Source organism: Anabrus simplex, chromosome 4 (genome assembly GCF_040414725.1).
Source record: "Anabrus simplex isolate iqAnaSimp1 chromosome 4, ASM4041472v1, whole genome shotgun sequence".
NCBI lineage: Eukaryota > Metazoa > Arthropoda > Insecta > Orthoptera > Tettigoniidae > Anabrus > Anabrus simplex.
Genome location: NC_090268.1, coordinates 227,644,297 through 227,658,870, shown reverse-complemented (window position 1 = coordinate 227,658,870; position 14,574 = coordinate 227,644,297). Strand labels below are relative to the sequence as shown.

The 14,574-nt window shown below is 44.5% G+C and overlaps 1 protein-coding gene and 3 non-coding genes across 4 annotated transcripts in view; 3 read left to right on the top strand and 1 right to left on the bottom strand.

The window, feature by feature from the left end:
- LOC136872598 (E3 ubiquitin-protein ligase TRIM45) overlaps nucleotides 1–14,574 on the bottom strand; it is a 362,766-nt gene that overhangs the window by 281,232 nt on the left and 66,960 nt on the right. The gene's annotated exons all lie outside the window — the stretch shown is intronic.
- On the top strand, nucleotides 576–649 carry TRNAT-AGU (transfer RNA threonine (anticodon AGU)). The gene has a single exon. It is a non-coding gene; the product is annotated as a tRNA-Thr (tRNA).
- TRNAP-UGG (transfer RNA proline (anticodon UGG)) lies at nucleotides 5,186–5,257 on the top strand. Its single transcript has one exon. It is a non-coding gene; the product is annotated as a tRNA-Pro (tRNA).
- On the top strand, nucleotides 14,329–14,402 carry TRNAT-AGU (transfer RNA threonine (anticodon AGU)). The gene has a single exon. It is a non-coding gene; the product is annotated as a tRNA-Thr (tRNA).

Below are 14,574 nucleotides of genomic sequence, written 5' to 3'. Positions count from 1 at the left end.
CTCTTCCTTGCCTGCCCCATTCAATCTTCCCATCCCTCCACAAGGCCCCTGTTCAGCATAGCAGATGAGGCCGCCTTTGCGAGGTACTGGTCATTCTCCCCAGTTGTATCCCCCGACCCAAAGTCTGAAGCTCCATTACACTGCCCTTGAGGCGGTAGAGGTGGTATCCCTCGCTGAGTCCGACGGAAAAACTGACCTTGGAGGGTAAACAGATGAAGAAGAAGCAGAAGTAGAAGAAGAAAAGAAAGACTGGTCATCCTACCCAGTTGTATCCCCATACCAAATGTCTCACGCTCCAGGACACTGCCCTTGTGGCGGTAGAGGTGGGATCCCTCGTTGAGTCCGAGGGAAAAGCCAACCCTGGAGGGTAAACAGATTAGGAAGAAGAAGACGAATAAGAAGAAGAAGAAAAGAAAGGAGATAGTGTTCCTACCATTATGGTGTGGAAGCTAACTGAATTCCGAAATCGTGAATAATTCTTTAGTGCACTTATCACTCCAAAAGAAGACTTCAGACAACAGAACGTATCCTGACACTTTGCTAGATCAGATTCTGTATCGAGTCAATACAGTAAGGGCGCCGTGGCTTAGTTGGTTAAAGCGCCTGTCTAGTAAACAGGAGATCGAGGGTTCGAATCCCTCCGGTGCCTGCGTTGAGTTTTTAGAATTGAATTTACATTTCATATGATTTGTTTCTGAGATTCGGTAAGGTTTATGTTCTTCTTATTCTTCTTTTTAATGAGATTATCCTTCAGGGTCGGTTTTTACCTCGGACACAGCCAGGTATTCCACCTCTACCGCCTCAAGGGCAGTGCCCTGGAGCTTCAGACTGTTGGTCGGGGATACAACTGGGGAGGATGACCAGTACCTCGCCCAGGCGACCTCACCTGCTGTGCTGAACAGGGGCCTTGTGGTGGGATGGAAAGATTGGAAAGAACAGGCAAGGAAGAGGGAAGGAAGCGGCCGTGGCCTTAAGTTAGGTTCCATCCCGGCATTTGCCTGGAGGAGAAGTGGGAAACCACGGAAAACCACTTCCAGGATGGCTCTACTCAGTTGACCTCCTGAAGCTGAGTGGACCCCGTTCCAGCCCTCGTACCACTTTAAATTTCGTGGCAGAATAGGGATTCGAACCCGGACCTCCGGCGGTGACAGCTAATCACACTAACCACTACACCACAGAGGCGGACGGAGAGGTTTGTAAGCACCAAAATTTAGCTAGTTTGAATAAAATTGAAACCGTGTAAAGGCACTAGAACGTTAGGGCGTAAATCGAGGACTTGAGTAAAAGCCGATGAATAGCGCTCTTTACTCCATAAAATTGTCCCTTAAATACCAAGATTTTAAATGATGAATGCTTTTCATATCCGCATCCTATTCCTAGAAAGAAGTGATGTGTTCATTTTTATGACAGTGACTATTTAATCTTCTGTATTATGTAAGATCCTGTCCGCCTCTGTGGTATAGTAGTTAGTGTGATTACCTGCCACTCCCAGAGTTCCGGGTTCGATTCCCGGCTCTGCCACGAAATTTGAAAAGTGGTACGAGGGCTGGAACGGGGTCCACTCAGCCTCGAGAGGTCAACTGAGTAGATGGGGGTTCGATTACCTCCTCAGCCATCCTGGAAGTGGTTTTCCGTGGTTTGACATTTCTCCTCCAGGCCGTTTCCTTCCCTCTTCCTTGTCTCTCCCTTCCAAACTTCCCATCTCCCCACAAGGCCCCTGTTCAGTATAGCAGGTGAGGCCGCCTGGGTACTGGTCATCCTCCCCAGTTGTATCCCCCGACCCAGAGTCTGAAACTCCAAGACACTGCCCTTGATGCGGTAGAGGTGGGATCCCTCGCTGAGTCCGAGGGAAAAACCGACCCTGGAGGGTAAACAGATTGCGAACGAACGATTATGTAAGATCCTTGAGATAATGCAATCAACAAATCGGATTTACTTCCCCAGTTGATTTACATCGCTCCGACACTGACAGGAATTATGGCGACGATGCGATAGGACAGGTCTAGGACTGGGTAAGAAAAGGCCGTGGCCTTAATTAAAGTACAACCCCCACTATTTATCTGGTGTTGAAATGGGAAAATGCGCAGAACCATCTTCAGTGCTGCTGACAGTGGGGTTCGAACGTAGCTCATTGGGCTACTGGTACAGTTCCCGCCTCTAGCGCGAGAGGTCCCGGGTAACCCTTTGGTTTTGCGTTCATAGACAAAAGCACATGAAAAATCACCTAAGAAATTAGTTAAATTGCGTTTAATGCTACCTACAAAATCCTCAGTGATAATGTGGCGTTGGCGTTCGATGATGGAGTAAAGCGCACATTTAAAGTCCGAGCAAAGTGCTGATAAAAAAAAATACCAGATTGTTTGTTTAATTGAGAGATCAAATGGTCAAAAAATGACGAAGAGGAAGAACAAAATATGCAAGTCAAGCGTACAAATACAGAAAAAATGATTTTACGCTCAAGGAAAAGCTTCACCTAGAAAAAGAAATCAGCATGATAATGATGTCTCCTGAAGCATGAAATGAAAATGATTTTTCTAAAATTGTTAAGTAGAAAATGAAACCTATATGAGTCCTCAAATTATATTCGGAGCTATAACCGAGAGCGGGCTTGTAAGTATTTAGTAACGATTCCTCCAACTTCCATCGAACCTGAACGTGCCTTCTCACCAGCTGCATTCGGGGGATTCTCATTCGCCAGGTCGCTTGTCTTCCGCCAAGCACTTTGCCATAATGCGACCCGCGCGTGTTTTCGCACAAGATTTCCTGTATGTTACTTTATGAATGTATGATGTATATACACAAGGGAACGTAATGGAAGTCTACATTGGAACAACACACTAAGTACTAAACACGTGAACACTTGACGAAACAGAACATTACGTTGAAAAAGCTCTCAGCAGACTGCATAGGATGGTAGCTTGTGGCGCCGAGAAGCGCATAACGGCAGGTTGCTTGGCGGGAGACAGGCTCGCAGCGTAGGCGACCGGGCGATTGAGAATCCCCCGAATAGATAAAGTAATGTCCCTGTATGTGCAACAAATTGAGAAGCAGGCTTGGCGATGAGACACTGGATGCGTTGTTATTTTTCAGATCATATTTTCCCAATTCAAATTAGAATGTTCCAATTAGATTAGTTTTCTTCAAGAGAAATGTAACTGATTAATGAAAATGAAAATCCACAGCCTGTCAGCGGGTCAGCAATGGAATGAATGAAGCCATTAGTATTAAATACTTTTTGCTAAGAAACTTATTACCCACTTACTCTGTTGTTAAATGAATGCCGTCTATTTAGTAGATGTTAAGAGAGATTTTTGTTAATTTTCATAGTTTATTTTCATAGTTTGTTACATAAGGGCTTTTTTCAAATTATGTAAGTTTAAAGAAATCTCACTGATTTCTGAAAACGAATAACATTATCATAGAGACTGAGTGATTTTACGTCCAGTTAGTCTGACTCTAAGTCTGATTAGTTATAGTGATTAGATTAGCAAGGTGTATACCGTAAAATACGTTGATTTTTGTATAAATTTTGATTTGTTGATTTCTGTGATATTTTCTTATTTTTTTTACATTTTTAACCCTTAGAGGGTAACGCCCTTCCTCTGGCCAGGCGACGTGTAGAGGTGATTTTGAGGCGCGGAGAACGTTGAGGGGTAGCGCCCGTGGCCTATAATAGGATCTGTCCCGGTATTTTCCTTAGCGCAGGAGAATAGGAAACCACGATAAAAACATTTTCAGGACAGCCGACGGTTGGAGCCAGCCTCGCCGCTTCACGAATGCAGAGCACTAAGGCTAGCAAAACGAGGCAATGATTAGTCGAAGCCTACTCTATTCGGTCAAAACAATTGAACTGAACAAGATTTCATTCCCCACTCTGAAGAGGTTGGGGATGTGTGACGGATGAGGGACGTAGCCTCTTGGCTAAGTTTTATCGCATTTCGCATTTCCAAAAGTTCTTCTTCTCCTTCTTAATCTGTTTACCCTCCAGGGTTGGTTTTCCCCTCGGACCGAGCGAGGGATCCCACCTCTACCGCCTCAAGCGCAGTGTCCTGGAGCGTGAGACATTGGGTCAGTGATACAACTGGGGAGAATGGCCAGCACCTCGCCCAGTCGGCCTCTCCTATGCTGAACAGGAGCCTTGTGGGGGGATGGGAAGATTGGAAGGGATAGACAAGGAAGAGGGAAGGAAGCGGCCTGGAGGAGAATTGGGAAACCACGGAAAAACACTTCCAGGATGGCTGAGATGGGAATCGAACCCACCTCTACTCATTTGACCTCCCGAGACTGAGTGGACCCCGTTCCAGCCCTAGAACCACTTTTCACATTTCGTGGCAGAACCAGGAATCGAACCACTACACAACAGAGGCGGACTACATATTATCTCCAAACTTTTATTTCTATTTTCTTTTTCTCTCTTCTCCTGAAAAATTGAAAATGCATTATCTTTATCTTCACTGGAATGGAAGTGCTGAAATGTTAAAACCCATGTACTGGATAATGCACTTTACAAGTTGTAGTAGTATTGAGTCCGCCCCTGAGGTGTAGTAGTTAGTGTGGTTAGCTGCCACTCCCGGAGGCCCGCGTTCGATTACCGGCTCTAATACGAAATTTGAAAGTGGTACGCGTGCTGTAAAGGGGTCCCCTCAGCCTCGGGAGGTCAAATGAGTAGAGGTGGGTTCGACTCCCACTTCAGCCATCCTGGAAGTGGTTTTCCGTGATTTCCCATTTCTCCTCCAGGCCGCTTCATTCCCTCTCCCTTGTCTATCCCTTCCAATCTTCACATCCCCCCGCAAGGCCCCTGTTCAGCATAGCAGGCGAGGTCGCCTGGGCGAGGTACTGGTCATTCTCCCCAGTTGTATCCCCGACCCGATATCTCACGCTCCAGGACACTGCCTTTGAGGCGGTAGAGGTGGGATCCCTCGCTGAGTCCGAGGGAATAGCCAGCCCTGGATGGTAAACAGACTAAGAAGAAGAAGTGGTATTGAACTGAACCATCGAAATGTACGTAGTTTGTTTTCAGAGGGCTACTTTCGGGACAAGAGAACTGTAGAGAATTACTTAGTTTACTGTCAAGTTTATGCTCTGCACTTCACGCTTCGGAGTAGGCAGTCGTCGGAACAATACTGTAAGGTCACCGAGCTATGACGTAGCATGGGTTGTTCTGATAACACAAACGCTCCGCAGTGGCTCGTTGGTCTAGGGGTATGATTCTCGCTTTGGGTGCGAGAGGTCCCGGGTTCAAATCCCGGACGAGCCCAATAATTTTTAGTATTTAGTAGGAATGGTTCCAAAAGCAATTTCTTTTCTGCCAGCGCCAGTAACTACGTTACCAGACGATTCAGTTAGGTAATACACAACTCCCTGATCTGCAGCTAAGTATAACGTGTGAAGAGTGTGGTTTATCTTTCAGGCACTTAAGCTTCAGGACAAAGGAGAGGAAAACTATGGTGATGTTCCTGGTTTCTTACCATAACATGCTTTCACGTCCGCCTCTGTGGTGTAGTGGTTAGTGTGATTAGCTACCACCCCCGGAGGCCCGGCTCTGCCACGAAATTTCAGAAGTGGTTCGAAGGCTCGGACGGGGTCCACTCAGCCTCGGGAGGTCAACTGAGTAGTTGGTTCAATTCCCACCTCAACCATCCTGGAAGTGGTTTTCCGTGGTTCCCAATTCTTTTTTATTTTTTATTTTTTTTTTTGCTAGTTGCTTTACGTCGCACCGACACAGATAGGTCTTATGGCGACGATGGGGCAGGAAAGGGCTAGGAGTGGGAAGGAAGCGGCCGTGGCCTTAATTAAGGTACAGCCCCAGCATTTGCCTGGTGGGAAAATGGGAAACCACGGAAAACCATTTTCAGGGCTGCCGACAGTGGGGTTCGAACCTACTATCTCCCGAATACTGGATACTGGTGGTTCCCAATTCACTTCCAAGCAAATGCCGGGATGGTACCTAACCTAATGCCACGGCCGCTTCCTTCCCTCTTCCTAGTCTATCCCTTCCAATCTTCCCAACCGAGCTGGATAGTTGCAGTCGCTTAAGTGCGGCCAGTATCCAGTATTCGGGAGATAGTGGGTTCGAACCCCACTGTCGACAGCCCTAAAGATGGTTTTCCGTGGTTTCCCATTTTCACACCAGGAAAATGCCGGGGCTGTACCTTAATGAAGGCCACGGTCGCTTCCTTCCCAGTCCTAGCCCTTTCATCTCCCATCGTCGCCATAAGACCTATCTGTGTCGGTGCGACGTAAAGCCAATAGCAACCAATCTTCCCATCCCCGACGAAGGACCCTGTTGAACATAGCAGGTGAGTCCATCTAGGAGAGGTACTGGCCTTCCTCCCCAGTTGTATCCCGGACCCAATGTCTCACGCTCCAGGACACTGCCCTCGAGGCGGTAGAGGTGGGTTCCCTCGCTGAGTTCGAGGGAAAACCCACCCTGGAGGGTAAACAGATTAAGAAGAAGAAGAACATGCTTTCACTTGGCGTGCCTCTGTATTGCTATTTGTTATTTGCAGTTGTTATTGAAATATATTTTGCATAGCTTAGTTATAGTTCAGTTATTATGAGTTTCGACTTGACGTTTGAGCGCTGCCTTTTGGCGGAGGGTAAGTGAATTAATCAACAGCCAATCATAGACAGCCGATCGCTCCGATAGAGCGCGTTAGACTCCAGTTGCGGTTAGCAGTGTTGTCGATTTGTTGTTTTCTGTAACCACGTGTTATCAGCTGTGTGTTGTATTGTGCTCAGTTCTTTTCGCGGTCTTTGTGTGTCTTTGTGCTAGGTTGTTGTTCGTTTATATTTCGCAGTGTAGAGTTTATAAATATATTGTTTAGCATTTTTAATAGTATAGCGCGTTATATTGTAGTAAATAGTGTGTAACGGGTGATCTATTTTACATAGTAGCTTAGTTTAACATTTCGTTCGGTAGTTATATAGTGGGTTAATTTTAGGCCCGTGTGTGTATTTGATGTTCTGTCATGTCGACGCCTACGTTTAAGGATGAAGCTCCCAAGAGAAGAAAGCCCTTCGGACGAGGTACTCCACTAAGGAGTCGGGCCCGGGAAATTGTTTTTAATTTTAGAGAGTCATTCTTGACAAAGTACCAACAATGGCGGCTAGAAAGAATGAGTTGATTAAGTGGTTGAAGGAGCACAATATTTCGGTTCGCGATGACATGGGGAAGGGGGATCTTATGTATCTCTTGAAACAAAACAAGCCCCAGTACCCAGTTTATGTGGTGGATGAAATATCCAGAAGGAACGGGCATAAAGTAGTTCAGACGATTATGTTGAAGACTTTATTATCTCTTTAGGGTCAAGCGAGAGTGAAACCTCAACAGACGATGACAATGCCGATAGTGACTGAGAAATGAGTGGTATATTCGCTTTGTAGGATTATTTCCTTCGTTACGGGAAACTGAATCTAACAGCAACGCGAGATTTCCTACATGGTGAGTAGAAATTTAATTTAATTTTCTCACGGCATTGACATATTTTTATCTTGTAGCCTTATCCTAAATTTGCTGTGCATTATTGATCTTACGTGAATCATGTATGTTGCTACAAAGAATAACCCATTATGGACTTATATTCCAGTATTTACATTTCTGTTCGTGTTGTGTATCGTAAATCAGCTGTTTGTATGCGTGGCAATTTGGCACCACCGGCTGACTTCCGGCTAACTGTCAAGTCGAAACTCATAAAAACGGAACTATAGTAGGTGTCAATTAACGCTGGTTCCTAACCGAAACACCTCACCATTATCATAAAACATAGGGTGCTATTCATAGTCGTGTTTAGTCCGTACTAATGCCGTACCAACTATGGACTAGAGCAGCCGAACGTTTGTCTTATTCATAGACGGCTTTTCCCGTTAGTCTGAGGATGATCCGGCTTTAGATTGGACTAACTTGAGTCGTGGTCTAGAGAGTTTAACTTCAATAACATGCAAGTCGTATGTGAAGCTGCAGTTAGTTCGCGAAATAAGGGAGATGAGAAGACGTATGATCCGCCTCTATGGTGTAGTTGTTAGTGTGATTAGTTGCCACCCCGGAGGCCGGGGTTCGATTCCCGGCTCTGCCACGAAATTTGAAAAGTGGTATGAGGGCTGGAATCGGGTCCACTCAGTCTCGAACGGTTAACTGAATAGAGGGGGTTTAGATTTCCTCCTCAGCCATCCTCGAAGTGGTTTTCCATGGTTCCTTACTTCTCCTCCAGGCAAATACCGGGATGGTACGTAACGTAAGGCCACAGCCGCTTCCTTCCCTCTTCCTTGTCTATAACTTCACATCGCGACCCCCCCCCCCCCACACTAGGCTCCTGATCAGTATAGCAAGTGGGGCCGCCTGGGCGAGGTACTGGTCCTCTTCCCCGACCACCGGGTGAGTTGATCGTGCGGTTAGGGGCGCATAGCTGTAAGCTTGCATCTCAGTGATAGTAGGTTCGAGTCCCACAGTCCGGAGCCCTGAAAGTGGTTTTCCCATTTTCACACCAGGCAAATGCTGGGGATGTACCTTAATTAAGGCCACGGCCGCTTCCTTCCCACTCCCAGGCTTTTCCTATCCCATCACCGCCATAAAACCTATCTGTGTCGGTGCGACGTAAAAAAAATGCAAAAAAAAAAAAAAGTATCCCCGACCCAAAGTCTCACGCTCCACAACACTGTCCTTGAGGCTGTAGAGGTGGAATCCCTCGCTGAGTCCGAGGGTAAAAGAAACCCTGGAAGGCAAACGAAAAGAAAGATTATTATTATTATCATTATTATTATTATTATTATTATTATTATTATTATTATTATTATTATTATTATTATTATTATTATTATTATTCCGGGGTATCCGTGGAACGCAGAGGTGAAGGAAGGTGCCGGGGTGAATGGGTCTAACTATAATGTCAAGAATTGAATTAAAACTTAATTTGAAGGTTATATTTTCAGAACTTCAAACTTAACATTTTTTCATGTCAATATTACAGGCACACATAGCAATTCTTAAACAAGACTAGGAAAATTCCAAGATTCAGAACCTTAACACTTTGGGCTTTAAGCCCCTAGTTTTACAATTTCCTGAGCTACAAGCCCAAAATTATAAAAGAGCACAAATTATTCAGGGGCAGAAATCCCCTAATTCAATAGCACTTGCTCTCCAAAATCTGAATATTCAGCCTTCCAGTGGCACTCCTTACAATTACAAAATTTTGGAAAAGAGCTAACAGGCTCTCAGTTTCTTCTAGCCTATTCAAGGCAATTTCAGGAAATCACTCGCCCATCACGGCATAACTTACAAATTGAAAGGTAATATTATACAGAGGTATCTAGTACCCAACCTACAGGGCCTTTGTGGAAAAGAACAGGTTAAGTAAATGGCCCGAAACACAAACTGAATGGCGGCGTATGCTTGCACTACTAGATATGAACACTAAAACAACCTAAGGGGCTCTAGGCCGATGAAACAGCGGCTATTCCCAAACTATTGAGGTGACTCGTATAGAAATTACTTTACCACATTACAGATTGAAAACCAGTTATAAAAACGTAGTCACCTCAAACCAAGATGAAGGGGAGCTCGAGAGGGTAATTCACTCTCTATCGCCGCTTTACAGTTAAAGAGTTTACGAAGTTTTTACATTAGCCGAAAGAAGATGGTTACATAGTTAAAGATTCGGACCTTTCCCTCGGGTTAAACTGCGGAGATAGCAAGAAAGAAAAGTTATGTGGCCATTACCTTGTAGAAATTTCTAGCAGCTGAAGAAAGAGGCCGCCCGCCTCCCGCTTTGACACACGTACTCAGTGAGATGACGATCAATTGGCCTAGAGACGTGAAAAGCCGCGGTTTATAAACCCTCAGGGAAGGTTCGAGATCTTTCACGACTAAACCAGCCACGCCCTCTCAATTTTATTGGTCCATTTCAAAGTTAAACTCAGAATCGAAGAAGACGCCTGTGATATGTTGAAAATTAATTACAGAAATATTTGATTGGCTAGATTCAAAATTGGCGGAAATAAAAGGGAAATAATGCCAACCCAAAAATAAATGAGCATCAATCAGTTACAAAAAAGAAATACAAAACCTTTAAATCATAAGTTCTTGCACTTTGCACCAGGGTGCATTATCATAGTTTCTTGGTAGTGTCATCTGTGGAGAAATGTCCAAACTTGTTGATGAATGTCAAACAAAACAAGTAGAAATTCACTCAGGTTAGGCAACTGCAAAATAACAAAATTACATCATATTTCTGTGGTGACATCTTCTGAGTAAAGTTCTAAGTTGGTGTAGTTTCCGTTTCACTGTTTTGCCAATAGAGGCGTTCGTTTAGGCGCTGAATTTAAATGCGCGGCGTTGGGTTGTACCTCCCGGTACAATTATTATTATTATTATTATTATTATTATTATTATTATTATTATTATTATTATTATTATTATTATTATTATTATTATTATTATTTCTTTCTTTCTTTCTTAATCTGCTTATCCTCCATGGTTGAGTTTTCCCTCAGACTCGGCGAGGGATCCCACCTCTACCGCCTCAAGGGCAGTGTTATAGAGCTTCAGACTCTAGGTCGGGGGATACAACTGGGGAGAACGACCACTACCTCGCCCAGGCGGCCTCTCCTGCTATGCTGAACAGGGGCCCTGGGGGGGGATGGGAAGATTGGAAGAGATAGACAAGGAAGAGAGAAGGAAGCGGCCGTGGCCTTAAGTTAGGTACCATCCCGGCATTTGTCTGGAGGAGAAGTGGGAAACCACGGAAAACCACTTCCAGGATGGCTGAGGTGGGAATCGAACCCACCTCTACTCAGTTGACCTTCCGAGGCTGAGTGGACCCCGTTCCAGCCCTCGTACCACTTTTCGAATTTCGTGGCAGAGCCGGGAATCGAACCGGAACCTCCGAGGGTGGCAGCTAATCACACTAACCACTACACCACAGAGGCGGTCATTATTATTATTATTATTATTATTATTATTATTATTATTATTATTATTATTATTATTATTATTGTTGTTGTTGTTGTTGTTGTTGTTGTTGTTGTTGTTGTATGTCCCCCTAATCATTCCTGTGGTATTCTGCGCCGTCGAGGTACCGGCATTTGTTTTTTTAGTATGCTGGTAAACCTGCCGACATGGGGCTGGCGTATTTCAGGACGTTCAAGTACCACCGAGCAAAGTCGGAATTGAAATCGCTAACTTGAGCTCAGAACGCCAGCGCTCTAACGCCTGGACTACTCAGCCCGGTACAGCATAAAAAACATCCAATCAGTTCTTACTCTTCAGTAATAAATGAGCTACGAGTATACTGTAATTCGTGTAAAACCATCGTACATCGTATACCTAATAATGTAGGCCTTACATGTTTACGTGCAATGGTATATAATTATTACTTAAACATTTTTAGTATTAATAATGCTGTAAATGTATTTGCAAGGGTATAATATATGGCAATATTCAATCGACATTAATCTATCCACCGGCACTTATTGCAAACTGAATTCTGTTATTCATAGCGTAACAAATAATATGGCAATCTTGAAACGACTGCAGCATTTGAATGGCAAACGTAGGAAACCACATGCGTCTGTGGAATTAGCATGAAACCTATTGTAATTCCACCCAAGATCACCCACATTCCCCAGATGAAAGCATTTGAATTTTCCGCCACTGAATTCAATCGGAGCAGTACCGGAGGTCTGCGGAGGAAGAGCGAAAACAACTGCTCCGCTCCTACCGTTCCCAGCTCTACTGTGTATCTCACGACACACGGATGGACCGCTATTCACTTTGTCTTCTTCGTCTTCTTTATCTGTTTACACTCCAGGGTCGTTTTTATCCTTGGACTCAGCGAGGGATCCCACCTCTACCGACTCAAGGTCAGTGTCCAGGAGCTTCAGACTCTGGGTCGGGGGATAACTGGAGAGGATGACCAGTACCTCGCCCAGGCTGCCTCACCTGCTATGCTGAACAAGGGCCTGGCAGAGGGATGGGAAGATTGGAAGGGATAGACAAGGAAGAGGGAAGGAAGCGGCCGTGGCCTTAAGTTAGGTACCATCCCGGCATTTGCCTGGAGGAGAAGTGGGAAACCATTTCGAGGATGGCTGAGGAGGGAATCGAACCCCCTCTACTCAGTTGACCTCCCGAGGCTCAGTGAATCCAGTTCCAGCCCTCGTAGCACTTTTCAAATTTCATGTCAGCAGTCTTATCTTACGTTATTATACAAGGCTGGGAAATGAGCCATGAGAAGTGGGGTCACTGAATTAAGTTTCCAGTTGTCCCGCTAGGATCGCCTTTCTAAGACACAAGTTTTGAAAGTCTTCTTATATTCAGCGTGGATCTTGTGACGAGTAATTGTTAAAATGCGCTAATGTATAGTTATGATGCATAGGAATAAACCACTTGTTCTGAATGTTGCTTATCATCCATTTTTGTTGTAGTGCAAATAATCCGTCAATTTGATGTTAACATGTCTTGTGAAAAACCTCCTGCATGTGATTGCATTTCTTTGTGTCCGGGAAAAAATTGAAATACAGATTGAATGCCATTCGAAATTAGGATTTATAATGTTGTGTTTCCACTAATCTGAGTTTTTAAAATGCCTACTGCAAACAGTGGAATGTACATTAGGTTTCCACAGAGATCCTAGTCTATTTCCTTGACGAAAAATTGGCAACCGCCATTTATTTTTAAGTTCGCATGTTCGCATTACGTAAATACGGTCAATAATTTCAGTCGCTAAATTATAATCACTCGCACTACCCCAATAATGTTCATAAAGTACAAAAATACGTCTTGACACGCTCGCGAATGTTTGAATGAGAACTTCGCCCGCGCAATTTTATGACTAAGAAGAGCGCACCTAGCGACAAAACGATGCATTTCACGAACCGGAGCGGGAACCAGTTTCACGCCCAGCGAGACCTTGTCCCAGCCTCGTATAATAACGTAAACAACGGCAGCAGTAGCGAGGATTACGGGGGGTGGCAGACCCACCCCCGACTTTGTGCAGAAAACATTCCATTTTTATTCCATTTTAGCCGGCTGAAACGATGAATTATAGAAATCATTTAAAATTAAAGTAATTTGTACAAGCTTTGTTGTCTTATCAGCTAATTACTTCCTTTATTAACTTTAATTTTTAACAAAATTATTGGCGGAAATTCGCACAAAATGTCGTTCGTCCCGGCTAACCGATTTGTATAGCGCCGCAGCAAGTAGTGGAGACTGCGCATTCGTCAGTCTGGCAGTCTCTTCAGTGTCTGTTAGTTTCTTAGCGTGTAGTTAAATACTAATGATTTTTAATTGTATGAACACACCGTACTTCTATTTCATTGTAATACAAATGTAAGTATAGTTCATTTGGTGAACATTTTATTGCAGTTTATTGAATCAAAATCTCATTCGACAAACAATCCGGGTACTTTTTGTTGAATTTACATATTTTGCCCCCCCCCCCCTTCTAATTCCCAATCATCGCAGAACCGCGAATCGAATCCGGGCATACGGGAGTGGCAGCTAATCAATCACACTTCTGGGCGGAAATCTTTATATTCTTTCTTTCTTTCTTTTTTAATGCTTTCTTTCTTTCTTAATCTATTTACCCTCCAGGGTCGGTTTTTCCCTCGGACTCAGCGACGGATCCCACCTCTACCGCCTCAAGGGCAGTGTCCTGGAGCGTGAGACATTGGGTCGGGGGATGGGGAGAATGACCAGTACCTCGGCTGAACAGGGGCCTTGGTCGGGGATGGGAAGATTGGAAGGGATAGACAAGGAAGAGGGAAGGAAGCGGCCGTGGCCTTAAGTTAGCTACCATCCCGGCATTTGCCTGGAGGAGAAGTGGGAAACCACGGAAAACCACTTCGAGAATGGCTGTGGTGGGAATCGAACCCACTTCTACTCAGTTGACCTCCCGAGGCTGAGTGGACCCCATTCCAGCCCTCGCACCACTTTTGAAATTTCGTGGCAGAGCCGGGAATCGAACCCGGACCTCCAGGGGTGGCAGCTAATCACACTAACCATTACAGCACAGAGGCGGACCTTACGAAATCTTTATATACAATATATTATCTGACAATAACATAGGAGCCAAGTGAACAGTGTGTTTCTAACGACTCATCGAACACTGCAAATACAATTGATCTACAGTTTCGTTTTGTATACATGAAGAGTAAAAGGAGACAAGAAAGCGTTCTATGTAAACTTTCGAACTATTTCACTTGGAGAAACATTGTCTAAATTCACCAAATTAATTTCTAACGAACTGAAAGGAAAGGAATCTAGGCCACGGATGCCAGCATTACTCAGCAATGTAGTGTACAAGTCTGCGTAGAGGTATGCAGCGCTGCAGGGGCGCCGTGGCTTAGTTGGTTAAAGCGCCTGTCTAGTAAACAGGAGATCGAGGGTTCGAATCCCTCCGGTGCCTAGGTGAGAAAATTTTTGAAAAGCGGAAGTTATTGACATCGTCATAATGACATTTGAAGATGACAAGATTAGGGTTTGTGTGCCATTTACTTGATCCATTGTTCGACGTAACTACTTCAAAGGCATTATAGGCATTGCATGGGCATACAGAGACAGAAGCAAACCAGAGAGAA